At 42.1% G+C, this 18,861-nt stretch overlaps 2 pseudogenes; one reads left to right on the top strand and one right to left on the bottom strand.

Moving 5' to 3' along the window:
* Nucleotides 1-439: 439 nt before the first annotated feature.
* Nucleotides 440-3,551, bottom strand: LOC118656367 (annotated as a pseudogene).
* Nucleotides 3,552-16,250: 12,699 nt separating this feature from the next.
* LOC118656531 lies at nt 16,251-17,708 on the top strand (annotated as a pseudogene).
* Nucleotides 17,709-18,861: the final 1,153 nt, after the last annotated feature.

The raw sequence follows: 18,861 nt of genomic DNA, 5'->3' as shown, positions 1-18,861 counted from the left end.
TTTGTCTTTTACTTCTTTCCTGACACTGACTCCATCTCTGTCATTTCTCCCTCTCTAGAGACTGAAAGGTACCCAGACCTCCTTTTCATCTCCTCCCCACTGACAGCCACAGGTGGACATAGGCCTGCACTTCTGGGGAATGGCCATGCTCAGAAATTATCATTCCCTCTCTCTCCTGCCCCTCTTCAAAACGCCAAACCCTTCGACATAGGAATATGTGAATTTGGCCAGGGAAGGGGGGACTCTCTTTGAGCCCATTACATTAAATCATATTGACAACTGCCTGTCACCCTACTTGAAATTATAACCAAGACCCAGAATTCTGTGTAGTATTCATAAACTAACAAGAAACAAACAAACAAACAAAACAACCCTCAGAGTCTTTTACCCTGTGTTTATTTTTTTGTATCCAGTATATGATTTACTTTTTGGATGCCAGTTCAATGTTGCTGACTCATGGTCACTGTATTTTTTCACTATAGACATGGCTAGTCACTTCTTATTTTGGTGACATTTGTTTTTCCTCACTATGTTACAAAACCATAATTTTGTAGGCAGCACCCAAATGATCCTATGATGTAGTATGTAATTGCTAGCTAAAGTTTAAACTCTAACAAACAATTTACCATGGGCCCAAAGGCTAAAGGGAAGCATGGTATATAAATTTGTCACATTTCTTCTTTATTTCAGACATTTTGAAGGTGTGATTATGCTTATAAAGATATGAATACACAATGGTTACTCAACATGCACCTGTTTATGGAGCGACCATATATAATTAAGCACCTGCCTGGTCATAGCTGTTTAGTGAGCACCAGGCCAGTTCTAGCCAGGCACCAGGTGAGGGATCAGTAACTTGGATTTAGCTGAGTAGAAGCTCTCAGTTGAGTAGCAGTAGGTGTTGCTTGAGACCTCTGGGGAGCAGATACTGAGATGTCATTAGGAATGTAAAAGGTTTACTATACGAGGGAGTAACATTTGTGAAAAGAAAGAAGAAAGTAAGATTGGGTATGGGGAGTCATCAAACCATGATGCCGACCTAAAAAGTCTCTGGCAGCCCAAAGAGGAGCTCTGAACAAAGTGCCTGTCGAGGGGTCAGCATCAGTGGAAAGGGTCAGGCTGAGGGCCAGAGAAGAGCGTGGCCTGGGCTCCAAAGTGGAAGCAGACCTGAAGGAGTTAAGAACTAGAAGTGTCAGCTAACTCTACTCCTCCAGCCTGAGTAACAAGCTCTTTCTTCAAAGAAGGTCTGGGTGATGCATCTCTGAATCTGTCACATGGACTAAGACACAAAAAAAAAGTAAGAGAGAACCAGAGTCCAAATTCTTGAACTCACTTGCACTAAGAATTGTAAACTTGGTGCAGTGGGTTCAAACCAAATAAGGTCGGGATTTAAAGGAGTGTGGGTGAGTTTTAGGGCTCAGGAGTGCCTGAGCATTAGGTTTAACACCAGCTGGAATTTAATACTTTCTTTCATGGTAAGAGAAGCCACAGGCATGGATGGGTCATTCTGGCAGAAAGGACCAGGGGTGTGATATACAATAAAAAAATATATAAAACAGTCCACAGGTGTCTCTGCTTTAACTAGAGATGTGACTTAAGAACTTCGGGGAACATATGGTGTTTGTTCTATGTTCTGCTGTTTTAATAGGAGAAGCCAAATGGCATAGACACCACTGCTACCTACACATGAATGAAGTCAAGCGTGGTGGTTAAGGAGGCAGGCTCTGGAATGAGACAATCAGACCAAGCCCCAGTACTACTGCTTCTGGTTCTGTGACCTTGGGAAACTTATTTATCCTCACAGCTTCAGTTTATTAAATGTGAAGCATGGACAATAAATGATACCCATCAGGTGGGGTCGCTGTCTGGGTTAAACCCAAGTTATACAAAGTGGGAGTCCTGGACCAGCAGTGCCGATGCCATGTGGAAGCTTGTTAGAAAGGTGGGCTCTTGAGTCCCATCTCAGACCAACGGAATCAGAATCTCCGTTTTCCTGAGACCCCCCCAGGTGATTTTGTGTGCATGTTAACAGTTGAAAATTACTGGATTAATGATATAATGTACGTTGCTTGACATGTAGTAACCACACAATAGATAATACTTGTTTTTCTTTTTGTTCTTATAATGATTGCTGTTTTCATTCTAAATCATCTTGAGTCACAAAGTGGGAGCGTGAACAAATCTTGCATCACTCAGCCCCCACAAGGCAGCTGCCTCAGGCTGGAGAAGCCCTGAGAAATACATCAGAGCCCTGGGCACATCACTGCCGGCAGCCTGAGTTTAGCACCCTTCTTCTCCACCTGAGCGCTTCGTCCTGCACATCATAGCTCCAGCCGCCACAGCTCCATTGACCACAGCTCCAAGGAGGATGAGCACAGCCAAGATGCCTATAGTGGGGAAGGTGGTCTGAGGAGGTAGCTCCCTTCTCTGGGTCAGGGGCTCGGGCAGCCCCTCATGCTGCACATGGCATATGTATCTCTGCTCCTCTCCAGAAGGCACCACCACTGCCATCCACGTCTGGAAGGTCCCAGCCTCTGCAGGCCTGGTCTCCACAAGCTCCGTGTCCTGTGTCTAGTCCTCCCTGTCATGCTGCAGGGTGGGAGCCCAGGGCCAGCACCTCAGGGTGACCTTGAGGTCAGAGATGGGATGGTGCGTCATATATGTCTTTGGAGGGTCTCCGCACGACAGCATCTTCCTCCTTTTTACTAGTTATCTGAGGAGCCACTGCAGGCACGTGCCCTCCAGGTAGTTCCTGTAGTGTCCCCGAAGCACCAGTCGCCTCCCACTTTCGCAGGGTGATTTGATCCACAGTGTCTGCCCAGGAGCGCAGGTCCTCATTCAGGGCGATGTCAAAGTCAAACTTCTTTAGAAAGTAATTAGAAGGAATAAGAGAGGAAGGGAGGAAGAGAGGATGGGAAGGAAAGAGAGAGGGAGGAGAGAGGTTGGCAGGTTATGGGGGGATAAGCGTTTCTTCCTAACTCCTGCAACACATGCCCTTGTGTCTAAGTGGTGTCCTTGCATGCACTGTGGATGGGAAGCACACATCTCTTAAGCCACTGTTGCTTGGGGGCTGTTCATCGGCATTGAGTAGGAAATATCTTGGTGCTATTTAATGGAGGACTCTACTTCACCTGGCCTCCATGAGGGAGACACTCATTCAGAGCCCTCCACACTACTCAAGACAACAGCAAGAGGCCTACGCCACAGCTAGAAAAGAGAAGGTGGGTGCAGGACAGTGCTCAGATGAGGAGGGAATGGAGGGACTGGCACTGAAGAGTTGCTCCCCAGCACACAAGTAGGACAACAGTATTTTCCAGAACATTCCACACTCAAGCAAGTCTATAGAAACAATTGAAGCAAGCTTTAACCCTGAGGTATGAAAAACCGGAGGACAGTCTAAAAATAGCAGCATGGCCCCTCCCAGCATTGAGAGCCTGGGACATTGAAGAGTATAACTATTGATGAGGAAAAGGGAAACCCAGGAGAATAGGTATCCCAACAGAAAATACTCCGAGCCACTTGTGCAGTGGACGAAGAACTGGAAAATGAGATCAAATTCCACTTTACGATAGCTTATAGTTTGTTGTCCATATATTTTTAAAATATATTTTTATTGATTTCAGAGAGGAAGGGAAAGGGAGAGAGAGATAGAACCATCAATAATGAGAAAGAATCATTGATCAGCTGCCCCCTGCACACCCTACACTGGGGACTGAGCCTGAAACCCAGGCAAGTGCCCTGACTGAGAATCAAACCATGACCTCCTGTTTCCTAGGCTGACGCTCAACCACTGAGCCACACTGGCTGGGCTGTTGTCTGTATTAATGCTAAGGCTGGGCATTATTTTTAATTCCAGGGCTTGGTTTTGATTATTCTCAAAAAATATTTTATTATATCATATTTATAAAGCCCTCCGTTAAAGTTATATCATACAGATATCTGGGACCAAATAGACCCAAGCTGAACATTACGTTAGGGTTCTGATACCCAGCTTGAGTAAAGAGAAACACCTAGAAAGCACTGCCTCAAGCTTGATTTTGCTCTCAGTGTAACACGTCACATAGCCTCCCTCCGAGGATTGAAAGATAACAGGTTAGCAAGCAATGTGAAACAAATCACTCTGTGAATAGGGTATTTTGAATTGAAAAAAGATGGCATAATAACCAGACTACAAAATATGAAGAATCCTAGATTTGAATGGAGTAGAATCAATAGCTGAAATTGAGGAAGTATTTAGATTAAAAAAGAATATGACTGTTTATAAATAAAGCTTTAATTAACATTTGTGCTTAAATAAAACATTACAAATTGTACTTTTAGCATCCCCAGGTTCTTTGGGGATGCACTGACTACAAGGGACTAACCACAGCCGTGAATAATTCATGTGGAACAGAGAGCCATAAATAAAAAGAGAAGAGCAGTTGATTGGTTTTTTCCCAAGAAATTGTTAATGTTACCTTATATTTTATTGAACCAGCCTCAAAAAATAACAGAGCCCGAGCATTATTGTTGCCGTTATTACCTTTCCTTTCCAAGTGCCATATCTTGTTCTCTCTTGAGTTGATATATTCTGATTACTTTTGCTTACTTTAAAGATTTACTTTTTCTGGAAAAAAAATGCTTGACTAGAACCTCTCATATTTGATTTTACTCAGTTATAAACACTACTATCAAAATTAAATAATCGCCCTTATCTTATTGAAATCTGTTTGTTCATTTCCTTCCATTTAATATATATATAACTGTTCCCCAGTGTCCTTTCTCCCTAATTACAAAGAACAAGTGTCTTTCATTAGTCACAGCCATAGCTACAGCCCCACATCACCCAAGGAATCAAGGCAGCTGACACAAAGCCTGTGACTATCACCATGGCAGAATTGACTGTGACTGAAAGATTCCGTGGGTCCAATTCACCTTGGATTAAGCCAGGGAACTGATTTCCAGGACCTCGAAATCAGCTGTGATGGAACAAACAGGCAATTTAGTAGAGTCACAGATGTAGGGTCTGGTTTAGGCTATTTGCCTCTTTTCATTTCCAGAAAAGCTTTAGTGGCCAATACTGTTCCATGTTTCCTATCAGGCTCATCATTGTTTGTTGAAAGTGTGCTAGCCCTGGCCTGTGTGGCTCAGTGGGTTGGAATGTCACCTGTGCACTGAAAGGTTGCAAGTTTGATTCCCAGTTGGATTGCACAAGTGGGCACACTGAAGGCAGATGAAGCTTCAGCTGAAGCCTGGACAGGCTAGAGTGGCTTCCTGATCAATGTTTCTCTCTCACATCAATGTTTTTCTCTTCCCCCTCCTACCTCCCCCCCTTCCTCTTTCTCTGAAATCAATGAAAAACATATCATTGGGTAAGGATTTAAAAAATAAAATAAAGTGTGTTATTCACCCTGGTGTATGAATCTAATCTAAATATGCAACAAGTGTCTCTCTTTGTTCGGGGCTTTGGTTTTATGATTTGACGTGTGTGTGTGTGTGTGTGTGTGTGTGTGTGTGTGTGTGTCTATTGTTCAGAGAAACTAAGATCAGAGCTCCGTATGTTCTGCTTTAAGCGGTTAGACTTTTTTATTTTTTACCTTTGATAAAAAGTCCAATTCTCCACAGAAGAAATATGCAAATTGGACAAAATTTGATCTTTGTAAGTTGTAGGAACTGCATTGGTTTGATGGGGCAACTTGAGGTGGAGCTTTGGATAAAGAAAGTCATGTTAGGTCCAGTCCCTCCCAGTATGCCCGCCTTCCTCCCCAGCCTCTCATCCTCAACTGCTAAAACAATACTAAAGCACAAGGATCGTAAACTAGGAGGCTTAAACAACAAGCATTTATATCTCATAGTTCTGGAGGCTGGGAAGTCAAAGATCAAGGTGCCGACAGACTCAGTGAGGGCCAAATGGCCATCTTCTAACCGTGTCCTAACGTGGTGGAAGGGTCAAAAGCTCTCTGAGGTCTCTTTTATAAGAGCACTAATCCCATTCATGGGAGTTCTAACCTCTTGATCTAATCACCTCCAAAAGGCCCCACCTCCTAAAGCCTTCACATTGGGGGGTTAGGATTTCAACATATGGGGATGGGGCACATGTATTTGGTCCATAAAAACAGGTCCCCAGATTTGCTAGTGTCAAGAGAAGTAGAGAGATGATATCAGTGAAATATAATATGTATTACTGATATGTCTTATTTCACAGATTGTTTCTTGAATAAAAGCCAGCTTTGCCCCAGGAGGGTCCCTCGTGTCCATATAAGCAGGAAATCAGTTTACCTCTTGGATTCCCTTGCCCCTTCCATACATGTAGAAAGTCCAGGATGAAAAATAATATCAGGAGGGAATTCTGCTTGTACCTATCTCGCTGCTTTGCTACTTTGGAGTCAAATGTACTCCCTTATAGCTGGAGAAATTAACAGCAGTTACTGAGGCTGGTTGATTTAGCATGAGTGGGCACACCAAAGGCAGATGGAGCTGCAGCTGAAGCCTGGACAGGCTGGAGTGGCTTCCTCTGCCCGATGCTGCTGTTTCTGCTGGTGTTTAAATAGTGTCTGAAGTGATCAGCTGAGCTGGCCTCTGCCAGTATACCCCTCTCCAGGCCATAATGCATCTTCCAGTTCTGTGGAGGGGTTCCAATACCTTAGCTTCCTACTGCAGCTCTTTCGATTCATTCCCTGGCCTTTTCCCCATGTTAGGAGCCTCATCCTGGATGCTGGTACCAGGAATGTCATGGACCCAAACCACCTGACCTCTTACTTGTCACCCCTTAGAAATAGAGCCCCCTTCTATTTTCAGACCCTAATCAAGGCTCAGATCTTACCATCAAGTGAGTGAAAGGGGAGGAAAATTTCATCAACAGCTATTATTACAGGATCTCTAACCCCTACACATTTTAGGTACAAGGCAGTCTTCTACTTTATGTATAATGCTTTCTTGAAAAGATGAATAGCAGCTTGCCCTAACTGGTTTGGCTCAGTGGATAGAGCATCGGCCTGCGGACTGAAGGGTCCCAGGTTCGATTCCGGTCAAGGGCATGTACCTTGGTTGCGGGCACATCCCCAGTAGGGGGTGTGCAGGAGGCAGCTGATCGATGTTTCTCTCTCATTGATATTTCTAACTCTCTATCCCTCTCCCTTCCTCTCTGTAAAAAATCAATAAAATATACATTTTTTAAAAAAATGAATAGCAGCTAAATGTGAGAATTTTGAAACACTACTTGGGATCCATTTCATGTGTACTAAAAATACATTTAATTATCTATTTCATATATACTAGTGGTGAACGTAGTTGCTTCTTATAAGAAAATGGTGGGAGGGGGACAAAATCAGAAAACAGTTATTTTTCATAAGACAATGGATAGAACTGTTGGCTCTTTAAAATATAACCATTTGTAGATTTAATAATATAAAGTATAAAAAATTTAAGAACAAATGCTACTTTGTGATTTTTAAAAAGCTTTGGATAGAAGTAAATCAGCATATACACTCAGGAAAAAGAATGGCTTCAGATTTCTCAGCAACAACACCAGACACCAAAGACAAAGAGAAATGCTAATTTTTGAGGAAAATGATTTCCAAATTAGAATTATATTCTCAAACTCTTATGTCTTGCAGTAGAATCAAGATACCTTTAGACATATAAGGCATGTTGGCCAGGTTTGTCTAATACAGAAGTTTCTCTAGTCAGTGGCTATGATCTGAATGTTTGTGTCACCTCAACCCCAAAATAAATGCATATGAAATCCTAATGCCCAATGTGATGGTATGGGTTTTGAAAGGTGGTTAGGTCATGAGGGTGGAGCCCTCATGAATGAGATTAATGCCCTTATAAAAGAGAAGACTCAAGAAAGCTCCCTTCACCTGACAGGTGTTCCTCAGTGGTTGAGCATCAAACTATGAACCACGATGTCACAATTCGATTCCTGGTCAGGGAACATGCCTAGGTTGCAGCTGATCAATGATTCTCTCTCATCATTGATGTTTCTATCTCTCACTCTCCCTTCCTCTCTGAAATTAATAAAAATGTATTTAAAAAGAAAAAAGAGCCCAGCTAGCGTGGCTCAGTGGTTAAGCAACAACCAGGAGGTATAGTTTGATTCCCAGTCAGGGCACATGCCTGGGTTGTGGGCTCAATTCCCAGCAGAGGGTGTGAGGGAGGCAGCTGATCAATGATTCTCATCATTGATGTTTCTATCTCTCTCTCCCTCTCCTTTCTCCCTGAAATTAATAAAAATATATATTTTTAAAAAGAACAAGAAAAAAGAAAGAAAGCTCCCTTGTCCCTTCCAACATGTGAGGGCACAGTGAGAAGTTGGCAGTCTGCAATCTGGAAGAGGGTCCTCACAGAACCTGAGCATGCTGGCACCCCGGTCTCGAATTTCCAGCCTCCAGAATGGTGGGAGATAAATTTCTGTTGGCTTCATGCCACCCGGTCTGTGATATGCTGTGATAGCAGCCTAAATAGACTGATCCCAGTTTAAGCTGAAAGGACCAGTTAGGAGGTAGAGAGCTCACAGACTGGCAGGTAGAAAACAGACTGTGCTTCTGAGAGTGACATCCCAGCACCACAGCACAGAGCTGCCCACCAAGGTAGTCGCTGCCTCAGGCATAAGCCGGGAGGCTGCTGTCACAGGTGCCAGTTCCAGCCTCTGCCTCCGCCATCGTCAGGAGATTGCTACATCAGGTGCTTCAGACACACATTGGACTCCAGCACCCCGCTGTGCTCTCTTACCCAGATCTGCACCTGCCAAGTGGAAGCCTCAGGCCCACCTCTTTCCCAAGGAATTCAGCTCTGCACACAGGGTTTGACTGGCACACATGCAGCTGACTGGTGGAATCAAAAATCACATGTCTGCAATCTAGCAACTGAAAAAATGACTGGAAAATGTTCTTTGTTAAGAATGCAGAATTTATAATGTGGGAAACTTTAAATGATGGGAAGGAGATGTTTAAAAATTTGAGGCAGCCTGAATGATAAATGACCCCTACATGCAGATTTGAACTTTTACCTCTTATGGACTCTTTCTTAGGAAACAACCAAAACATACTAGCTTCTTTGCCAAACCAGGAAATATATCAAGAAAGAAGGAGATACAAAATTAGATAATAGGGGATCAAACACAGGGAGACAGACAAAGGAAGTTCCCAAGATGATGATGAAGGGAAGGTCTAAGCAGCCCTAGGTGTGAGCAGGAAGATGAGGCTTGCACAGGGGCTGGGAACGGGGGAAGGGGAGAATCAGATCCATTACTGATGCTTTCACTCTTATTGAAAATATCCAGTGGACCTGGAGAGTATTATTCTGAGTGAAATAAGCCAGTCAGAGAAAGATAAGTATCACATGATCTCACTCATATGTGAATCTAATGAGCCAAGTAAACTGATGATCGAAAATCAACCCATGGAAATATGAACAGACTGTTGAACCTCAGCAGGAGGGGAGGCGAGGGTGGGTGGGAAGAGATCAACCAATGAACTTGTATGCACATATGCATAACCCATGGACATGGCAGTTGGGTGGTAGGGGCCTGGTGGGGGAGGATGGGAGTGGGCTGCAAGAGGTTAATGGGGGGAAAACAATAAAGATTAAAAATAAAAAAGAACGTATCCAGATGACTGAGACCCTGGAGATGCTTTCTCAGTGTTGGGGGTCCCATGAGGGAAGGCAGAGGCAGTGCTTATACCAAAGAATGGAGGAGAAGTAGCTTGCAGGGTGAGCAAGCAAGGGGACCAGCATGTGCCTGGGCAGTGATGGGGAGGGGAGAAGGAATGCAAGACAGGTGGCAAGGCTGGGAGGTGCCAGGTGAGGGTGCAAGATAGACTTGCTGAGTCTCAGGGCCTAGTGATGACCTGTAAAAGAGGCAGCTCCCTCTGAAGCCCCAACATGGCTATCTGCAGACTGTCAATCTAGAAGTCACAAAATTCTGAGTCTTCCCAGGAGCCCCCGGGCCTCACCACGCTCCCTAAGTCCACCTGGAGCCCATGCTTCAGTGTGAGTCTGCTGGAGAAACACAGAGGTTCTCCCAAGGGGCACCCTGATCCAGCTCTGGCTCAGGCTGATGGGGACAAGAAACTAAAGTGGTGGCCACCATCTCCCTCCTTCCTCTGAAATAAGCCCAGGAGCCTCCAGCCCCTGGGACCTCCCCTGGAATTCTACTCCACACTGAGGAATCCACACCAGGGCTGGGGCTAACAGTACAAGTGTCGCATCTTTTTAAAAAGCCTCTTTCCCAGCATTAGCTCCTGGTGTTTATCCCTAAAGGGGCAGGCAGCCCCCAGCAGACTGGCAGCTGCCTCTACCCTCTTCTGGCAGGAATTTCCAAGCAGGTCCTTCAAGTCACAGGTACCAGGAAGGTGGGGGCTCTGCAGAAAAAAAAAAGAAAAAAAAGAAAGTATCCAGAGAATTATGATAGGCGCTTAGAGCAGTGAACAATTGCAGGAGGAAAGGCAAGTATTAGCCCTGAGAAAATAAAAAAGGTTATAAATAAGGACATATAATCTTAGCAGGCTCCATGTCTCAGGTGTGAATAGCATTTGCCTGGGCATGATGGTGCAAACACTTGGTACTGATAGCAAAGCTGTCATGTAACTACATTGACAGGTTGGAGTTGGAAGGAAGAGTACAGCAGTTACAAGCAGTAAGTTCTCATCTTCCACTTTAGGAAGCCAAAGAAACTATCTAACATTGAAAAAAAATCAAGAAATCCTACCATCTATACCAGGGGTGGGCAAACTTTTTGACTCGAGGGCCACAATAGGTTCTTAGACTGGACCGGAGGGCCGGAACAAAAGCATGGATACAGTGTTTGTGTGAACTAATATAAATTCAAAGTAAACATCATTACATAAAAGGGTACGGTCTTTTTTTTTTTTAGTTTTATTCATTTCAAACGGGCCAGATCCGGCCCTCGGGCTGTAGTTTGCCCACGGCTGATCTATACTAATAAAAGGGTAATATGCTAATTTAACCGGGTCGACCAGACATCCTACTTCCTTCCAAACAAAGCCATGGTGGCAAGGGCTAAAGCAGAGGTGGTTAGGGGTGATCAGGCCAGCAGGAGAGCAAGCAGTTAGGGGTGATCAGGCCAGTGGGGGAGCAAGCAGTTAGGGGCAACATCAGGCCGGCGCAGGGGGAAGCAAGCAGTTAGGGGGTGATCAGGCCGGCAGGGGAGAGAAGTTGGGGGTGATCACGCTGGTAGGGGAGTGGTTAGGTGGCGATCAGGCTGGCAGGCAGAGGCATTTAGGGGTGATCAGGCAGGCAGGCAGAGGCGGTTAGGGGCTATCCGGTAGGCAGGCAGGCGAGCAGTTAGGAGCCAGCGGTCCTGGATTGTGAGAGGGATGTCTGAGGGGTCCCAGATTATAGAGGGTGCAGGTTGGGCTGAGGGACACCCCCCATGCACAAATTTTGTGCACCAGGCCTCTAGTATATAATAAAGAGCTATATGCTAATTATACCGAACAGCTGAACGACCTTCCAGATAAAGCTGGGGCTGTGTGGGTTGGCCGAGGCTTCAAGGGGCTGCGAGGGCTGAGCCCCTTGCATGAATTTCATGCATCAGGCCTCTAGTAGTAATATAAGCATATTAGAATGTGGAAGTAAACACCAGAAGAAAGTGTTTTTAATGTCAAAAATTGTTGCGTTGAGCAGAATTTTGGAGTAGGAAGAGGTGAAGACTGCTGTTTTCATTATATGTCTGACACACATATATATATATATATGCACACACATTAATTACAATAAAAAAAATAAATGAGGGAAAAAAGTATCCTTTGTAGCCTCTCTCCTTGAGACTTATACATTTGTCTCAAATTCTCCCCTTTCTATGGTACACATTCTCATTCTGTAAACCATTCTCTCATCCTGTCAGGATGACAAACTACATTGGCCACTGGCTCCTTCTTGAAAATTAACCCTAGAGAACTAGAGGAAAACTTGGATTTGAGGAATTAATAACAAAAAATAAAATGCAATAAAACACTATGAGAAGTCCCTGGGGAGTCTGAAGACTCGGGAATTATTATATGAGAGATGAGTGAGGGGTGGGAAGTAGGAGGGAAAGGAGAGAAACCTTCAGCCTGGGAGATCAGCAGCCACAGGTGACTGTGAGAAGAGAAGTAAAAGAACAATGTAATGTCCTGCTCTCACCGCTCCCCAACAATCAACAGCCTGCCAATCACTGTGGAAACAGGCAAGGGGCAGGAGGGTACAACAAGGAGAGATGAAAAGGGTGGATGTGTACAAGCCAGCTACCCTTTGATGTTCACCACTGAACTCACCCACTCCTAACCTCCCGAGTAAGGGGAACAAATCCATGGAGAGACTCTTCTGGACAGTTTAAAATGGTAAATACAGTCATAGGGTAAATACACCCTGCTTAACAATGGGGATACATTCTGAGAAATGCATTGTTAGGTGATTCGCTGAGTGCGCTTATACAAACCTAGGTGGTATAACCTACCATATGGTATAGCCCATTGCTCCTAGACGACAAACTGTACAGCATGTTACTGTACAAAAAAAACACAAGATGAAATCAAGCACAAGAGAAAATGATGCAATCAAGAAGCGCAAGAGATATATGAGGCTTCTGCCAACATAACACAGCATACTGTTTTACAGGAACCTTTTGTTTATAAGTAGAAAGACTACACTCTAAAATAACAATTAAAAGTATAGTAAATAAACCAGTAACATAGTCATTTATTGTTAAGTGTTATGTACTGTACATAATTGTATAAGCCATACTTTTATATGACTGGCAGTGCAGTAGCTTTGTTTACACCAAGATTGCCGGGAACATGTGAGTAACGTGCTGTGCTGTGACATCACTAGGTGATAGGAATTTTTTAGCTCCAATGTTATCTAATGGGATCGCCATTGCACACGTGTTCTCTGTTGACCAAAACATTGTTTTGGCTGTATACACTAGGAAAGTTATTTGTGGAATTGGCCAATTGGAATAATCACCATCAGTTCTTGGCCTTTGAGGCTCTCTTTCCTGGCTTTAATTCACCTACATCAACTGGAGGTTGGGCTATAGTCATTTTCCAACATACTATATTGGTAACCATGTATAGTAACTGATACACATGGAAAGAGGAGTTTGAGGGACAAAATAACTAGAAATCCATGTAAGTTTAACTACTATATAAGAAAGCAACAAATTCAACAGTGTAAACCATCTAAATAGAATTATGGAAGGAGATGGAACAAGAAATTAAAATAATGAAGATGAATATATTAAGAAGTGAGGGCTGATATCAGCAATATGAAGCAAGAACAAGAAAAAAAGGACCCACTTGAGTACTAAGTATGAAATTTGTAATAACTGAAATGAATAAAACAACAGATAAGAAATATAGCAAGATGAATAAGTTGATGCATAAATCAGTGAGTTTGAAGATCAGATGAAAACTCCTGGAAGTCAACAGGAAAGTGTAAAAAGATAGAAAATACAAAAGAAAGCTGGGAGTTATGGAGGCTGGGAGGAAAAGTGCTGGCAAGTGAGCAGTGAGTTTGTGCTGGTGTCAATTTGGCTGAACTACGGCTCTCCAAATTCCTTCTCCTGTACATTTTCAGTTATGATGGGCCGTAAGCCAGATCCCGTGATCTTATTGTATTTGTTGGTCTCTTTGTTATCTCTGAAAATTTTTTAAATTTTTTCCATATCTTTTATTTTTTTTAATTTTGTTCTGATGTGTCTAGGTTTGGAATTTTCCTTATCTCCTATTAATTGTTTCTATTTTTCTCTATCTGGGTACAATAGTCAGAGTTCAATCAGAGAAGCAAAACCATTAGGGTGTGTGTGTGTGTGTGTGTGTGTGTGTGTGTGCACAATAACATATATATAGACACACATACATATGTGTTCACTAAATTATTTGTCTAGTTAGGAGAAATATACAGATATTGATAAATTTAAGAATTATTAGGAATAAGTAAACATGAGTAAGTATCTTTTTTTTTTTTTCTCTTTGTTATTTTTTTTTTTTATTATTATTAGTTAAGGTATTACAAATGTGTCCTCATCCCCCCCATTAACCCCCAACCTCCCCCCCACACACACTCATGCTCCCATCCCCCTGTTGTCCATGTCCATTGGTATGGCTTATATACATGTATACAAGTCCTTCGGTTGATCTCTTCCCCTTACCCCCGCCCTCCCCTACTTTCCTTCTGGGGATTGATAGCCTGATTGCTGTTTCTCAGTCTTTGAGTCTGTCCCTTTTCATCAGTCTATGTTGTTCTCTATAATCCACAAATGAGTGAGATCATGTGGTATTTATCTTTCTCTGACTGGCTTATTTCACTTAGCATAATGCTCTCCAGATCCATCCATGCTGTTGCAAAAGGCAAGAGTTCCTTTTTTTTTACCGCAGCATAGTATTCCATTGTGTATATGTACCACAGTTTTCTAATCCACTCATCTGCTGATGGGCACTTAGGCTGTTTCCAAATCTTAGCTATGGTGAATTGTGCTGCTATGAACATAGGGGTGCATATATCCTTTCTGATTGGCGTTTCTGGTTTCTTGGGATATATTCCTAGTAGTGGGATCACTGGGTCAAATGGGAGTTCCATTTTTAGTCTTCTGAGGTAGCTCCATACTGTTCTCCACAGTGGCTGCACCAGTCTGCATTCCCACCAGCAGTGCAGAAGGGTTCCTTTTTCTCCACATCCTCTCCAACACTTGTTGTTTGTTGATCTGTTGATGATAGCCATTCTGACAGGTGTGAGACATGGGTAAGTATCTTAAGGGCAGCCACATGTGAACAGAAATAGAATAATTTTTGAGCTAGCAGAAAATAAAGTGTAGTGAATTAAAAATATGAGGCATGGCCCAGCCAAAGTGGCTCAGTGGTTGAGTGTCAACCTATGAACCAGAAGGTCACAGTTCAATTCCAGGTCACATGCCCTGGTTGTGGGCTCGATCCCCAGTGTGGGGCGTGTAGGAGGTAGCCAATCAATTATTTTCTCTCATCATTGATGTTTCCCTCTCTCCCTCTCCCTTCCTCTCTGAAATCAATAAAAATATATATTTTAAAAAATGAGATATGGTAGGAGAAATCATTCCTAATATAATAGTAATTACAAGAAGCGCAAATGAAGTTAACTCACAAATAACAAATACTCTCTGATAGTATTAAGAAATAAAATATGTTGTTTTTGAGAAACATTCTTAAAACCAAAAGATTCAAAAGGTTGAAAATGAAAGAGTAAAAGACCAAAAAACAAAAACAAAAACAAACAAACAAGAAACACCCATGAAAGAAATCTGGAATTCCAATCAAAATAGCTGATAAAAAAGAATTTAAGGTAAAAGATAAACAAAACAATAAAGGGCTAAGACATAATCATCACAACATATGCATGCAGTGAATAATAGGTTACAATAACTGACAGCATACAGAGAGAAATACTTGCAGTTTTTAACACCCAGCTATCTAAAATGTATAATTAGTAGGCTTATACTATTACTTATATTGTTTAGATCTTAGATAGGAATGTTCTAATGGCATGCTATATATAATATATATCTTTTGATATGTGTGTTATAAAAGTTCATGGAACAAATAGCAAATACATATTTTAGGAGTATGTACATACTTATGCAAATTTTTAGGCCTAACAGAGGTCTCAATAAAGTTTTCAGGAACAATATCTTATAGATTACATCTTCCAAACATAATAAAATAATAGTAGACATGAGTAACAGAAATTTTTAAATGTCCCTTATTTTAAAAATACTATGTTACTAAATAACTCATAGTTTAAAAATGAAATTATAATCAAAATAAAGAAAAAATCTAGAATTAAATGAATGTGAAAACACAAAATGTATGGGACATAACTAAAGCAGTATTTAGAAAAGCATTTATACCTTTAAATATACTTATCAGGAAACAATAAAAGTTGAAAAGAAATATGCTTAGCATCCAACTGAATAAGTTATAAAATAGAACATCAAGGCAAACCCAATGAAGAAAAATGATATAATAAAAAAAGAAACAATATAATATTTTTTTAGTAAAGGAGATTAGTAAGACTAAAAGCTCTGCTTCTGAAATATTACCAAGACAAACCTGATAAGTCTCATAAGAAGAAAAAGAGCCAAAAAAGTAAATAAAATAGGGATAAAAAAAATAAAGATAAGGGAATAATTACAGATTTAAAAAACAAATGTAAATAAAGTGGATAAATTCCTGGAAAACATAAAATGCCAAACTGGTAAAAAAAGAAAAAGGGAATTTAAAATAGACTCACAAGAAATGCAATTGGTAGTTACAACTCCAGTCTTTTCCTGTGGGAGCCACTGGGGTGAGAGGAGCAAGGCTTGTGCTCGCCCACTGATATCAGCGTACTCCGAAAAGGGGGAATCATCTGGCAAAAATGTCACTTTGCCTGCTGTGTTCCAGGCTCCCATTTGACCAGATATTGTGAATTTTGTTTACTCTAACTTGCGAAAAAACAATAGACAGCTCTATACTGCCAGGGAACTGACAGGTCAGGAAATCAGTGCTGAGTCTTGGGGTGCTGGCAGAGCTGTGGCTCAAGTTCCCAGAGTTCGAGGTGGTGGAACTCATCGTTCTGGCCAGCATGAAAATACATGCTATGGCCCTGACTGGTTTGGCTCAGTGGATGGAGCATCGGCCTGTGGACTCAAGGGTCCCAGGTTCGATTCCGGTCAGGGGCATGTACCTTGGTTGTGGGCACATCCCCAGTAGGGGGTGTGCAGGGGGCAGCTGATCTATGTTTCTCTCTCATCGATGTTTCTAGCTCTCTATCCCTCTCCCTTCCTCTCTGTGAAAAATCAATAAAATATATTTTTAAAAAAAAAAAAAAGAAAAGAAAATACATGCTATGGGGGCCAGATGTTTATATCAAGCAAAACCTGGTACCACTGGCACCAGAGGGAACACAACACAGAAGCAATATACTGTCTACTCTGTCCTTCTGTCCTGGCTGCCATGGACTTACCAGCACTGCTCATGTCTAAAGGTCATCATACTGAGGAAGTTCCTAAATTTCCTTTGGTGGTTGAAGATAAAGTTGAAGGCTATAAGAAAACCAGGAGGTGGTTTTGCTTCTTAAAAACTTAAGGCCTGGAATGATATAAAAAAGGTCTATGCCTCTCATCGGATGAGAGCTGGCAGAGGCAAAAAGAGAAACTGTCGTCATATCTAGAGCAGGGGACCTTGCATCATCTATAATGAAGACAATGGTACCATCAAAGCCTTCAAAAACATCCCTGGAATTACTCTGCTTAATGTAAGTCAAATGACCATTTTGAAACTTGCTCCTGGTGGACATGTGGGCCATGTCTGCATTTGGACTGAAAGTGCTTTCCACAAGTTAGATGACCTATGACACTTGGCATAAAGCTGCCTCTCTCAAGGGTAACTACAACCTTCCCTTGCAAAAGATGCTTAATACAGACCTTAGCAGAATCTTGAAAAGCCCAGGAATCCAGAGTCCTCCATACATTGCGGTGCAAGAAGATTCTTCTCATAATCCTGAAGAGGAATACACTAAAACACCTGAGAATCACGTTGAAGCTAAACCCATATGCAAAGACCATACACCGGAACACCATTCTTTGCCAGGCCAAGAACCGCAAGTTCCAGGTGGATAAAGCAGCAGCAGTGCTAAAAGCCAGATCAGGTAAGAAGGGGCTTCCAGGCAAACAAAACTCCATCCCAAAGATCTCTAGACCTGGATGCTTTTAAAATGGACTCTATCATGTGGAATCTCGGAAGGAAGGTGGGAGAGGGTGGGGGGTGGGAGGTCATCAACCAAAGACCTTGTATGCATATACTAGTATGCATAACGCATGGATGAAGATAGTGGGGTGGTAAGAGCCTGGGGTGGGGGTGGGAGGGGGGATGGCGGTGGACTAGAGGGGTCAATGGGAGGAAAAAGGGGACATATATAATACTTTCAACAATAAATGTTTAAATTAATTAATTAATTAAATAAAATGTACTCTATCTAATTTTCAAGTACACAATTCCAATGTTATATATGTTGTTCCAGAAAATGCAAAAAAGAAACAATAATTCTCAGTTTGTTTTATGAAATTAATACAATCTCATTTTCCTTCATGTTTCTGGATTTAAGCCATGGTTCAGAAAGTTTTCCTCATGCCCAGGTTATATAGGAATTCATCCACCTTTTTCCTAGTACATATATGGTTTCATTTTATTTTTACATTTATGTCTCTGACCCATTTGGAATTTATTCTGCCCTATACTATAAATAATAGATCCAATTTTACTCTGTTCCCTTATGGCTACACACAGTGGTGTGCTGATGCTGGCTCATGCCAGTTCAAGAGAGCTGATTGTTAAGTTTTCAGGAATGTTGTGAGCTGACTGCTAAGCAAAGCCATTATAACCAAATAGATTACATAAACTTACAATGAAATAAATCATGTTAAAAACAAACCTCATCACCTTATAATTATTTTAATATACACTGAGTGGCCAGATTATTATGACCACCTGACATTTGTAGGTAAATTAGCTATAATTTCGCGCTGAAGTTGCTAGAGGGCCAGACCATTATAAATAGGGAAGCAGGTTGTTTACCACGACAGTAGAAGTGATTTTTCTCTGAAGATATGGGTAAACAATGCGATTTAACAGCCTTTGAACATGGGATATATTTGAACGTGAGTGGCCAGATTATTATGACCACCCCATCAGTACTTTGTTGGGCCACCTTTTGCCTTCAAAACTGCGGCGATTCTTCTTGGCATTGACTCCATGAGATGTTGAAAGGTGATGCGAGGAATCTGACACCATGCCTGATGAATAGCACTGTCCAGTTCTGTGAGGTTTGATGGTTGTGGAACCAGCTGCCTGATGGCTTTTTTCACTT

This window comes from Myotis myotis, unplaced genomic scaffold, assembly GCF_014108235.1.
Source record: "Myotis myotis isolate mMyoMyo1 unplaced genomic scaffold, mMyoMyo1.p scaffold_m19_p_5, whole genome shotgun sequence".
Taxonomy (NCBI): Eukaryota; Metazoa; Chordata; class Mammalia; order Chiroptera; family Vespertilionidae; genus Myotis; species Myotis myotis.
The sequence above is the reverse complement of the archived record's forward strand: the minus strand, read 5'-3'. Positions and strand labels throughout refer to the sequence as shown.